Source organism: Cryptomeria japonica, chromosome 11 (genome assembly GCF_030272615.1).
Source record: "Cryptomeria japonica chromosome 11, Sugi_1.0, whole genome shotgun sequence".
In the NCBI taxonomy this organism is placed as follows: domain Eukaryota; kingdom Viridiplantae; phylum Streptophyta; class Pinopsida; order Cupressales; family Cupressaceae; genus Cryptomeria; species Cryptomeria japonica.
The window spans coordinates 464865095-464879726 of NC_081415.1; the positions used below are offsets into that span (position 1 = coordinate 464865095).

Sequence of the window (14632 nt, forward strand, 5' to 3'; positions counted from 1 at the left end):
TCTTCTAGAGTATACTCGGTTAAAAGCAAATCCTGTTAAAGATTACAAACACATTGCTAGATGTGACCCGGTTAAGGGATTTCCCTCAGATCTGTTAGGATCTTCACCTTGTTAGAAGTGACCTTGTTAAAGGATTTCAAACACTCAATCAAAATGTCACCTTGCTAGAGGGTTTTACAAATAAGACTGTTAAGTCCACTCGGTTAAGAGATTTTCTGTCACTTTCACAAAATAACAGTAATAAAAATCTATCTGCAACTTCACATCTAAAATGCTAAAGCAAATTCTTATTTGTTCAATACAATCTAGACATAGAACTAATCTTGTCCATCTGTTGGGCTTCTATACTCTGTTATTCAAACAAGTCTTCAAGCTTTTGTGCTCGGTAATCACTATGTAGCATCCCTGTGCATACATTTGCCCACATCCATTGTTTATCAATAGTTCCTTATTTATAAATAATTTGCCAACCGCTTAATCTCCTTGATCACATTTCCCATGATCAATCATAGCCATCAGGTCTTCAAACTTTGACCAGGTTCAATGTATCCTTCGATCTAAAAACGTTTTACCCTGCCTTGGAACTTGCATACATTTCTTGGAACTTGTGCTAGGGTATTACGGTTCAATCTAAGTTGTAGATCTTCATGCCGATTTTCCTTTGCCATAGATTCATTAACAAACTTCATGCACGGCATACCAATCATTCAATCAGTTCCAGCTCATCAGCTTCCTTCATTAAATAACGCATGTAACCATTTAATGTATTCTGTTATAGCTCGGTTACAACTCGGTAAATACTAAACTTCACTCGGTAGACATTCTGCCTTCATTAAACGATAGCGATAACCTTAGGGTTTACTGACTAGGTTCCTTAGGGTTTACCGACTAGGTTCCTTGCTCAGTAACATAGTATAGTATTAACCTTACAATTTACAACATATGTATGATGTTAAAACAATCTAAACATCATGATCTCATCATTGTCTGACTCGGTAATAGTTGCCCATTGAATACCTTATTCATCCCCTTATTCATCATATTCTTTTTGTCTTTTACCGACATCTTTATACTCTTCAAATCATACTTCTCAAGATATGTCAACATCATACTGAATTAGAAAATCAATTTCTTGACATCAATGACAAAATAATAATATCAAGATAGTAAACATCCTTAATCAGTTATATCCATAATCATCAACAACCTTCTCAATATCCTTATTGAAATGCCAACAATCTCCCATTGTCTGTTATAATGCCAAATGCCAACAGAGATGACATTTTTCAAGAAAGATATTAGTTGTTGAGACATTTTGATATCGAGGTCTCTTCAGCTAGTCAACTTGAGGTCTTGTTTTTGGTCTTTAGCTTTTGTGTTGTGTCTCTTTTGCATTTTGTCTTTGTTTGTCTTTGATTGCCTTTTTGTTTTTGTTTTGTCTTGTGTGCCCTTGCATGCATTTGAGTGAGTTAAGATCCTAAGATTGGGGGCTTAGTTCCTCAAAATTAGTGATGTCTTATACTCCTTGTGATTGTTGTTCCTTTCTTCCTCTCCCTCATCTCTCTCTTTCATCTAGTTTACCGCGAGTATTAATGTAGACTCGTACTCTAAAATGGGGGCTAAATGTAGCATAGTATATTGACATCGGGCTAGTTCACACCTCATGTTTGTGCCCCTACTTTAGCGCATCTCCCCCTCATCTCCTATCCAAGTTCATTTAGTGCCTTAACTCCAATTTCAATACCACATACACCTACCAAATGACTCTCTGGAGGGGTGTCCTCTTTGGACCAAAATCTTGGTCCCTTATTGAGGAGGACCAGGGCACTAATGCCTTGGTTCTAGACTAGAGTGCCCAGTGCCTTGGTTCCCCTCAATGCGGCCCAATTTTCAAGGGAGGGATGAGACCTATCTCTCCGACAGGAAATGAACTTGGTGGCTCTATGTGATCGTTGGAGGTCGGCCTAATCGGTAAATTGACCTAGATCTTCATATATAAAGACATTTGATCAAGCTAAGCATTCTACGACTTCAAGCACTCAACCTAAATCATTAAAGCATTGAAGTGTTCATCATCAAGCATTTCCAAAGATCTTCAAGGCTGCATTTTCTTCATTCAACCATTATGGAGCAAATTACAACATTCATATGCAAGCATGTATGTGTGATTAGGGTTTTGTCATGTTCATGCCATTTCATACACATGTGATTATATTCAAGAAACAAAGCATCATTATCAGTCATTGCAGATTTGAGGTATATCTTTCCATTGTTTATTTCAATATTTGCAATGTTTCATTCAAGGTTAATTCCTAAACTGAGGTTTGACTTAGGCAAACCCCTATTATTCCCAACCCATTTCCCTTCTCTAGTGTGTGCAAGAACAAGTACAGAGTTGTGATCTTCAAAATTGGCTTTCTTTAGAGTGACAAACCAATCCCCCATTGGAGTGCGAAAAGTGTGGAGGACCGGAGCAACCACCATCCCGGTCCCAACAAATCAAGAGCTCCTTCTAGGAACATGTTTGAATACTATTATAATCCTCAAATCCAAGTGTGTGGCTCGATCTAATGACTGTAGCTCATTGTTTCCGCATAATTACTTCAATTCTAGCCCATTTGCTTTAATTTCAACATCTACAAATACAATTCAATTCAACTCAAGGGAAATAAGAGGTGCATCTAAAACCCCTAGAATTTTATCAACATTTAGACCTCTTAGGTTTAGATCTATCTAATTCCTATCTTTCCTTAATGTGATGGTCCTTAAGCAAAATTAGTGGTTTTACTACATTGAATGGTGGAAACCCTAATTTTCACCATTACAACATAATATTTATGTAGATACACACATATATATGTATAAAATTATTGTGATAAAAGTTAAACTATATATGTATGTGTGTGTGTGTGTGTGTGCATTCATATGTATATATACATGCATATGCATGTAAACATACACATGTATGTATATATACATATGAATGCACACACACACACACACACACACACACATGTATATACATGCAAAGCATCTATATATGCATACATATCTGTGTGTGAGTGCATACATATACATACATAATATATATGTACACATACACACACATGCGTGCGCACACACGTGTATATACATGCAGAGCGTCTATCTGTGTGTGTGTGTGCTCATTCTCAAATATTGTATTATATGTATGTATGCATGTATGTATGTATGTATGTATGTACATACAAATTCCCTCAATTACAAGGGGATTTTTCTCAACCACTTGTCATGCAACTAAGAAAAAAGGTGGATGGGGTCCTACAAGACACTCAGTTGCAAAAGAAAACCATGTGGCAATAGATAGTGGTATAACTATAGAAGACAATAATGGATGAGGAAAGGAAAAAGTGTGTCACCACACACTCTATCCTTGAATCACATATTAGTACATTGAAGCACACTAAGGGAGACATCAATACCCTCCACCAATTTTGCTTACAATGGCCTACCATTACAACTTTTAAAGCTCAAATGATTAACTAGAGGTACTACAACATATGATGCTCTACAAGATATAAATGACCAATCTAGGGTACAATTTGAAACCCTGGATGCACATTTTCAACAACAACATGATCAACAAGGTCAAATGAGGCACAAATTTCACCAATTGATGGAGGTAGTAAGCCTATGGTTAGCCCACATCACCAAAATTATTTAGGAGGCCTAGAAGCTAGTGCATCAAATTCAAAATTCCTAAGACCCTTTTGGAGGCAAAGTGTCTACTCACTTAGATCCAAGTGCAGAGCCAACAATTACAAGAAGCAAAGGCACAATGGGACATTACCCAATAGTTAGATCAAAGAGATTTATAAGGGTATTAGTCCTCCACAGTAAAGTTGGCTTAAGGAAATTTCAACATTTGAAAAGGTGGATGATGTTGGCAAAAAAGCAACAAAACAAGCACAGTCACTGTAGATCTTACTGCACTTCACTGCAAAGAGCTTGTGAAGCCCCAAATTGAAGGTTCGTCATGTAGACTAGAAGTAGTATGAATGGGTAATGTCCCATTAGATAGATATGTGTATATTTTAAAGATACAATGTAACAAAGTAAGAAGTAGTAGATGCATGTAATGAGAGGAGAGAAAATAACATATTTAATACAATAACGTAAAGAGATCTAAGGATATATTGAAAAGACCCACATGAATGATCTTTGATAATACAAATATACTAGAATTCCATATGTAATATGTTGTCTTATGTATGTCGTATGTTTCAGTATTTTGTTAACTAATTAAGGTACAATCTAGATTAACTCCTTGTTTTCTTTGCATGACAGAGTCTTAGCTATAAATACAACATACAAAACTTACATGGATTTCCTTGTGAGTTTTATGAAACCTTATGATACATGGTAGACAGTGATTTGTCTTTTGATTGGTTGTTGAAGGCTATACCTTCCATTTACTATGGGATGTGACTTTTTCAACCCACTTTTTTGTGATATAATCTATTTTTAGAAACTTTATAACTCAACATAATAACATTTCATTAGAAAAAAAAAAACACATTTATATTTTGTGGCTTATTAAAGACCATTTGAATCTATGCTGTTTTGGTGGACGCTTGATAATGAATGGTTCTCATTAATCCACAAGTTACAATGTAAGGCTCTAAGGGCATTGTCATTGTTGTACCTTTACACATACCATTCCTTGGAATTCGTATTTTTAAGATCATTTGCATGTTTTGTTTGTGTTGCAGCACTATTGTATGTGCTGAACTTACTTTGGTTAAAGCCATTGTGTTATAGGATCTTACTATATTTTTCTGTTCATTTTCCTTCTTCCCCAACTTCCTCTCTTGTATCATTTTCTATTTATTTACTTGATCGCTTGAGTACTGAGCCTGCCCATTTCAAACCATCTATGAGAATGCTTTCCACTGATTTCCTGTGGTATTGCTTTTGTCTCATTTGTAGGTCCTTTCGATTTAAGGCTATTGCAGATGTACATGTTCTAAAAAATCTCAAGCCTGTTGCATTAGGGTATTGCCATATCCCTGGTTGAGGATTTATTTCTCCATTTATATGCATGTATATAGACAATATATGAAAAATTTTAAGTTGTAGAAATAGAAAGAGAATGCAAAAGCATTTAAACTAACATCAGCACTATTAAGCTTAAATATTCATAAATAGTAAGAAATAATAATATTCTTTATATGAATGACCATTAAGGTAACCTTAGTTCCAAAAGCCATTGGTGAAAGTGATCCTTGTGTACTGTTGAATCCATTAATACAGTTGACCAGCACTACTTTTGAATGTGTGGGGGTTTCCATCCTTTGCCTCTGTTCAGTCATTATACCCTATTTCTTTTCCTTACAATTAGATGCCTCAGATTCAGCAAAATTATGTTGCACATAATCTACTCTTATACATTCTCCTCATTTAGATGAAGAGGAATCGGTATGCTTCCCCATCAAAAGGGGGGCTTTGAGCCATATTATGTGATGACTGCACTTGGCAACTGTAACATTTTTAGTGATGCCAGAGGCTCATGATATTCATCTATATGAACTTCATTAATTGCATTGGCAGTGAGGACCAATCAAATATGAAAAAGGATTTGTGTTTACATCTCAAAAGGCGCCATCAACTGTTTCCAATTAATAATATAATATTATAAAGTCTCACAACAGTCTTTGACTATTAAAAAAACAAAATTGACAATAATAGGAACACTAAAGCCAAATACATTACTGGAAAAATACCACTTGAAATACTAACTATTGTCAGGTTTGGTGAATTTTAAGAAAAGAGTCAACAACCAGACTCATGCCAACGGAGGAAATTGGTTCCTTCTCAATCTTACAGTCACACTGTAATCCCAGTTAACAGTGTGAACTTTACAATACTCTTGCTCTATTAAACTAAAAAAAGACAACCGAATAATTCAAATTTACAAAAGCATTGAAGCATAATACATTACATAAAGTAGATCACTTAAATTTATAATTATAGTCAGTCTTGGCTGGTTCTAAGCAAAGGGTGAATAGCGAGGCTCATGCTCAACAAGGGGAAGAAATAATTTTCTTTAAATTTACAAATATAATTAATAGCATTTAATACCTGTCATCTATAAATGCAAGTTTATATAGCTCCATAGCCTGCTGAATAATGCAGATATTAGAATTCTTCAACTCTTCGGCGCTGATTATATTATGCTATTTGGGTAAATTCTTCAAAAATAATTCTCTCCAGGCAACTCGGATGTGCTCTATAACTGGCATCTGTGTCTAAATTTACAAGATTTGATACATCGAAGGGACCATATGAGCATAGATTTACTCATATTAAAGGAGTTTCCTTCAAATTTAAAAAAAACATCAAGTTAATGAGACTTTTCAATGGAATATCCACGAATTTTATGAATCACTGCATCCAGTTGCCAATCAAAAGCTCCGAGAGAACATGCCCCACATGATACATGATACATGATAACCTATAATAGCACAAGCAGTATACCAATAATAGATGGACTTACTAGTAAGCAACAACATTTGATAAAATATCCAATTCAAAGTATTTCTAGGTGTTATACCAGAATGTACTTCCAAGTACAAATTCGCAAGCTTCCTTGAGGGGCACAAGGAAATTCTGAACTACTTACTGCAACTACAGCGCTCAGCTACATTGAATCAATTTGAAAACAACATCTGAAGGACAGAAATGCTAAATTAAGGACCAAAAATATACGTGCTTAAACAATCTTATGTGATAGAAGAGGGCCGTAGCACTCATGATACAATTCCCAATCCTCTATTTGAATGGAGGAAAACTTGTAGGAAAAACATAATGCTAATCCAAGTTTAATAGGATGCAAATTATGTCATTAAAATAGAGAAACCCAGAACCACCAAGTGTACACTTTGCATTAAAACCTATGTTGCCTATTAGAGAAAAGCAGTTGGTTGATTTAGTGTCAGATGGAATAATTTCAAAAAAGATGAAACTAACAAAATTAAAAATGACGGAGGTCAAAATAATGTTGCACATATTCTGTTCTTATTCATTCTCCTCGTTCAGATGAAGAGGAATCAGTACGCTTCCCCATCTAAAGGAGCTTTGATCCATATTATATGTGATGATTGTGACATTTTTAGTGATCCCAGGGGCTCATGATATTTCATTTCTATGAACTTCATCAATTGCATTGGCAGGGAGGACCAATCATATTGGAAAAAAGGATTTTTGTTTACATGTCAAAAGGCTCAATCAACAATTATCAACTTAAAAGTATAAACTTCAACAACAAAGCTGAGTATTAAAAAAAAAATAGCCATAATGTTTATCATAATCTGCTTATTCACTAAATGCTCATTATTTCTTAAACCATTAATGATAAATTTAGTTTACTTTAGCATGTTATTATTGGAATTGTTGCTTTCCCTGCACGAACAGGTTGATTCCAAATCCTAATGTGTTGGAGTACTAGGGTAAAATCTATTGATGCATTCTACTCAAAGAGGAGAAATTAAATAATTCTTGTTTTACATGTATACTCCATGTCTGCATATGTTTCATGTGTATACTTTGTGTCTTTATATGTATGCTCCGTGTTTGACTCATACCTAATGTGTTTCCAGCATGTCTATTCCACGAATATCTATGATTACTATAAGCATATTCCTATAATCATGAAATTCCTATCTTTGAGAATAACAAAAGCAAACCAAAAGGGATATGAATTTATTTAGGGAAGAACATTGCATTTAAGGTCATAGACGTGTGTCATACTTCTATCCTGATCTTAATATCATATTGTTGAGAATTAGAACACCCAACTAAGAGTAAAGACAAAAATAAAACATATCTTGATTTTAAATTTGAAAATTGAGTTAATATCAGAGTTGTGCAGGAGAAGCTAATCATATCCCATGGAGGATCTAAGAATTACAAATCTCCAAGGGTTAGTTTAGGGATCCTTACATTGAAATTTTTTGGATAAAACTGTGATTGCTAGAGTATGTTGCAATCTTGGGAAGAGCAGACTGTCATATCCTTGCCCAAGATAAGGTTTTATTATAAGAACAGAATACACAGCAGTAATTCTAGCAAATCGCAGCTTAGATAAAATCCTAGGCGGCTAATATATACAAGGACCACCCTAAATAAATAATAAATATTTGCCATAACCACTTTAAAAAGGCCACCCTAATTAAGGAGAATAATTTCTGTAAGGAGGGCCGACCTGATTGAGAAGAGATCAGCGGCCAAGCAAGAAATAATTATATATTCAAAGGGCCGAATCAGAGTTCATAATGATGGGCAACCCCTAGAGATAAGCACCCATTGTGTGCAAGCAAATAAATAAATTAAATTAAATTGTTGCTGTGTTGGGCCAACCTCCTTGAAGAGTCACCCCTCTTGGGTGAAAGGATGTATTTGGCAAGGTATATAACAAAATTAATTAAATTAAATTAAATTGTTGCTGTGTGAAGCTGACCTCCTTGAAGAGTCAGCCCTCTTGGGTGAAAGAATGTATTTGGCAAGGTATATAACAAGATAAGATTGAGATGAGAGTGGAGAGAAAATTAAGAAATATCATTGGATAATAAAGAAGAGGTAAGGAAGTTTGGCAAGCAGATTACTACTAATTGATAAGCAGACTTAAGGCAACAAGGAACACAACTAAATAAGCATCGAGGCTCTTAAAGAACAGATCAATTCTAGCAGTCAGGCGTAAGAGATCAAATCAGCAGTCTTCATTCTTCAATATAGAAATCAGTCCAGATCTGAACCATATTTATCAGCAGTCAATAATACTCTATTTCTGATGGATGTCAACCAGGATCTATCCTGTTCAACAATTTAAATTGATAAATGCTATCTCTAATTCTATTTCATCCTTTGCTTCGCTTGGAATTGTGATTTTAGGATAAAAACTAGGGCATTCACAACAAGGGACATTACAGACTGTTCACCATTGCCACTATTCTTCAAAGCCACTTCACCACTTAACATTAAATTACTCAAACCTAAGCTTCTTGGACAGGAGAGTTTTCTACAGTTTATAATAAAGACCTCCCATCAAATGCCATTTTATTTATTTTTGGTATGGATTTCCCACACGATTTAAGGTTTGTTATGCATTTAAAGTCTCTTGCAATGAAATTTCATGGAGAGCAATCTATTTCGACAGGAATTGGATCTGAAATTTGCAATTAACTTCTTCACATTAACTATTTAGCAATGGCAAGTATTACCTGCTGATTTTTTGAGATACACTGTTTAGTTTCTAGTTAAATTCCGCATCCATTACCAAAATAATAAACATTATTAACTAAATTAATATAACAATCTGCAGAATCTAAAATCCCTCTTTGAGTTTAGGGAAACTTAAATTTTTGTAAAGAAAAAAATATACCTGTACATTGTTCTGCCACAATCTCTTCAAACATCCATTGAATCAAAATGCTTCAAAATAAAGGTATTGGTAAGAATCTAATTTATGCTGCAATAAGAGAACAATTCATGATACAAAAAGCTTCCAGAAAAATGTAATATTTTTAATACCATTATGTGGAATAGAGGAATAAAGAAATGCTACAGAAAACTTCCTCCGTTACATGGAGGAGAGGAAAAAAGGCATGCTTCCTCACATCTCATTACAATCATATTTACAGTTTTTTCCACTCATTCAAATAACCTACAGTGTCCAGGAAGCTCTGTTGTTACTCGCTCCTAGACATACACAACATTTGTGGTGTGAAGTGTACACAATGATTGTGCTCTTCATTCCTAGATTAAAAAACATGCAATATCCATGATTTTTTCTTATAACCAGACTGGTTCTTTAAAAAAGCATGCAATATCCATGAAGATCCCATCTGTTTTATAAAACAAGCAATATCCATGAAGATTAAATATGCTTATTTTAAAAAACATGCAATATCCATGAATAAATTTGCTCACTTTACAGTTCTACAAGACACTTATCTTGTAGGGTTTGAACTGTATAATGAGTGTTTCATTACGATTGCTCCCACATCCTTCCAGTTCCAAAACATAGAATGTCAATGAAGATGTGATTTCGTTCACTGTTGAATTCAACAAGACATTTCTCTTTTGAAATTAGAAGTATTTTTTCAAGGCTAAATCTTTCAGATATGCTTCCTCTCATTCACTTGAAATTGAGTGAGAGAGGTAAACCAGTTAACTATTTGATAAAGTTCTCGAAGAAAACCTTATACACTCTGCACCATGACTGATTGAATGCATACACTCCCTTGAATCAACAGCTGAGATCGGATGGCGTCACATCATAAAACACAGTTTGGAAGCCAAACCACCTAGACATAAAGGGTACTCTGCATCTCTCTTTGAGAATATAACAATCTGAACCCAGAAAGAGAAGATGCTGAAAGAAAATGAAAATATGTTACTGGATTCCATTTCTTGAGAACCAAGAAAATCCTTGAATTCGACCTTTTAAAAACTAGGGTTTCTCTCGCACAAAGCAGCGGACACAATTTAACATGATAGAACATGATAGAACATGAAGCCCAACGAAGCGGCTAACTTTCCAGTTAATTATGCCTGGCAACAAGAAGGAAAACGTATGCAACCGTCCACAAATAAATTGAAACACAAAATTAAAAATGCATTAAGTGGGCCATTCCATGTGTTTCTCAATGCAAAATGATATTTTATTAGTTCGTGGAAATTCTAATACATCTAGGTATAGTGGATCCAATTTCTTTAATTTTTTTTAATGACATTTATCCATTTTAATAATGTTTAAACTATCGTTTATTTATTTTTCTATTGATTCCAATAGACTCGTGTTGTTTTTACAAAGAGGAGAGATAGAGATATAGATAGAAGGAGAGATGGAAGAACAAATATGGAGAGATAGAGATAGAGATAAAGAGGTCTAGGAAGAGGGAGAGAGGGAGAGAGGGATACATGTCTAGAGATATAGGGGGAGAGAGGAAGATGAAGGTAGAGATGAAAATAGAAAGATAGAGGAAGAGGGAGAGAAATAGATAAAGTGATAGAGAGAGGTAGAGGGAGAGATAAAGATAAAGAGAGATACAGATGTTGAGATACAGTGATATATTAAGATACCTAGAGACGGGAGAGGTAGATAGGTGAGGGAAAGAGAAGAAAATGTGAGAGAAAAATTCAATAAATAAGAAAAAAGTTGTAAGGAGACATGGAGAGAGGTGGAGAGGGTGGGAAAGAACTAGAGAGGAGATGGATATAGAGGTGAGAGACCTAAAGCCTAAGGAGAGATAAAGGTGAGAAAGATAGAGAAGAGAGTGGTGAGATAGGAAGGGAGATGTAGAGAGGTAAATATGAAAGGACCTGGAGAAACTTAAGGATGAGGAGAGCAAGTTGAGAGGTGGTGATTGAAGGAATGGAGAGAGAGAGAGGGGAGAGATATAAAGGTGAGAGATCTAGAGCTTAGGGAGATAGGGGTGAGAGACCAAGGGGGGGAGATAGAGGTGAGAGAGATAGAGGTGGGTAATGATACAGGGAGGGAGAGTTAGAGAGGTAAAGAGGGAGGGAGGGAGAAACCTAGGAATAGGGAGATAGAGTTGGAGGGAGAGGTAGTGATAAAGAGGATGGAAAAAGAGTGAAGAGAAACAATTACAGAGGGAGACAAGCAACGATATAGATGGGGTTAAGGAGATAAGTTAAGCTAGAGAGGGAGGGAGGGTGGGAGACACCTAGAGAACTAAAGGTATGAAGAAAGCGAGGGGGAGGTGTAGAGAGAGAGGGAGAGAGGGAGAGAGAGGAGACATAGTAGAGTGAAAGGTGTGTGAGGGAGAGAGGTATAGAGGTAGAGAGAGAGAGAGAGAGAGAGAGAGAGAGATGTATAGAGTTTGAGGGAGATAAAACAAATGAGATACAGAGAGCAAGAGAATGTTGATAGAAGCCTATTGATTACTAAAATTTGACTAGGCTAAAAATTTACAAGATCTTCTAAAACTTAGAATCTATATTATAACTTCGAGAGATCTAGATCCACTCTCGAACATCTTGCCAATATATACATGAAATACAACTTTAAGTATAAGAAAGGAAAAAGACATATTGAAATATGATTTATAATTAAATGTTATATTTCAAGTGTATACTCTTGTTGGGAGATTGAGCTTGACTTGAAGACAAAGATAGGAAAGAGATAGAGACAGACAAAGAGAATGAGAATTGATATAATGCAAACCATTTGGTGCTAGCATTCTAAAAATGCATTTTCATTTGGTGAGTGCTCGCAAAATATTTTGAATTGACCAAACCTGAGGCTTACTCAATTTGAGCCATTTGGCGCATGCCAAATATGGCAAGAGCCAAATTTGGTGCTCACCAAATGCTCATTTCGGGATAAAAAACAAAAGTGGCAGCTTAATTGTGTCACAGATTGGTGCATATACCCAAAGATGATTTTTCTTTTTCAGCCTATGGTTACTCATGATTTGATGAGGATCGAGCTTAGTATTTTTTTCCTATGGATGATTTAATTGATGAGAAGGATGTACTTATATTGGATATCCTCCTTGATGCCTACCAAAGGTAAAAAGGCTTTCTTAGAGTCTATGGTAGAGGTCACAAATGGAATTTTGGGTCAACATAAATGATTTCTCTCCATTATATGGGTGTTCCCTCTAAGTCTATCCATAATAATGTGGATATATCGATGCACATTTCTTCCACTCAAAAAATTATGGGGTTTTAGTTTGATTCTATTGAGGATAGTGTTGTGCTTGTTTCATCCTCTAGGGTTTTAGAGGAGCTATGTTAGTTGGATGTTTGTGGTGCTTCATGTCTATAAATAGGTGTGAACTGTGATGTAATGGTTGAGAGTTTGGTGCTCTTATGGCTATTATTTCTAGTTTGGTTGCTATCTCTTTACCTCCTACTATTGCCCTTTCTTTGATCCCTAAGGTTTTGGAGGATCTTTATGTGAAGGAGGTGTGTGTTTCCAAATTCATATTCCTAATTCCCTTTTTGCTAAGTCATCAACTTGTATTAGGTGCTCACTTGGGAGATTTTGTGGGAATCACCCCAATATTTATATTGTTAGAAGATGGGTTCTTTAGATTTGGAGACCTAAAGGCTAGGTTGTGGTAACTACAACATTGAGTGGTTATTTCCCTTTTTCTTTTTCCTGTTTGGAGGATCGCTCTAGGGTCCTTCTTGATGGCCCTTAGATTTTGGGCATGAATGACCTTTGTGTTTCAAAATTGGTTCCTAGGTTTCAACCCAATGACAAATAGATTCAAATTTCCTATTTGGTTTCATTTTCAGAGATGCTCTTAGAGAATTGGAATGAAAATATTTTTATGAGTATTACCAATTATTTTAAGCAATATTATGCTAAGTATAAGATCACCAAATTTGTGAAGCATTTGTTTTAGCTAGATGTTGTCTATTTGTGGAGAAAAGCCAAGTGCTCCCCACTCATATTTTATTATATTCAAAAGTTGGAGATTGGGTGCAATATATTGAATATGAAGACCCTTCAATTATTTGTCTTCTTGTGGTACAAGGGGCCATACCTCCACGACTTGTTTGAAAAATAAGAAACAACGCATTATTTGAAAGAAAAAGAAATGAATGTTAGTTTTTGTAGAGGAGGTTCAAAAAGAAGATTAAAAAAGGATTTCCCTTATAGAATTTCATTGATTGACACCTCTTTTAAAGATTTGGGATTGGAAGAAGAATCAATGAGTGATCTTTTAATTTCTCCTTGACTGAAGGAAAAAAAATTTAAAAAATTGGAGAGAAGGACCATTGCACTATAATGGAACAAAAAACTTTGGAACAATTTTTTAAACTCCTTCAACTTTGGGTGGGTTTGTTTTGTAAGATTTTTGGATGCTTTGTCTTTGTAATCTCTTAATCGTTCATCTTGATTGTTCTTAAATTTGCAAACAAAATTCCCTTTTTTTTTAAATGACATCTTTGAATCTGTGTAGTTAATGCAATTTGAACATTTTGCGTGTGCTACAGAGATTTTAGAGGAATTTTTTTAAAGCAGGTGGTCCCATGAAATGTGTAGCAGAGTTCTGCTTAAAAAATTAAGCCTCTAAATTGAAGGAAGCTAGTGGTTCCATGAGCAGCAGTGAAAAATGAAATAATTTGTTTTTTTCTATTTTCCCTCTAAAATGTTTGGTGAAACTCATCTCAACTCTTTTTTGATTGCTAAGTGGCAAATACAATTCCTACGTTGGTGGGGCAATTTCTAGCCCCCCCTCCATATAATCCTTGGTCCAAAAAAAAATCTCCATGGGACCACCTCTTCCTTAAAAATGGAGCTTAAACCCCTCCCATGGGACCCCTACCTTATTGTTACTGTCTAAAGTGGAAGTGAAAGCAGTTGAGTGCTCAACGTTACATAGCTCTGTTTTGCTTTTATAACTTTGGTGTCCTCAAAGAGTTGTTTTGCTGTCTTTTCATAATCCTTTTTTGCTTCTAACTTTGGAATCCTCAATGAGTTTTTACTTTGTCTTTTCATAATTTTTTTTGTTAACAGTGATCACTTCCTCTGTATTCACCATTGCAGGACTGGCTTTCGGTTGGGCAGCCATTAAATTGGCTTTTAAGCCAAGCCTTGAGAAAGCAGGGACGA

At 35.3% G+C, this 14632-nt stretch overlaps 1 long non-coding RNA gene across 1 annotated transcript; it reads right to left on the minus strand.

Annotated features, from left to right (window-relative positions):
• Positions 1 to 5694: 5694 nt before the first annotated feature.
• On the minus strand, positions 5695 to 10604 carry LOC131068338 (uncharacterized). Its single transcript, XR_009111992.2, has 3 exons — positions 9568 to 10604; positions 9419 to 9468; positions 5695 to 6707 (listed from the first exon to the last, which is right to left on the minus strand). It is a non-coding gene; the product is annotated as an uncharacterized LOC131068338 (long non-coding RNA).
• Between the last annotated feature and the right edge of the window lie 4028 nt (positions 10605 to 14632).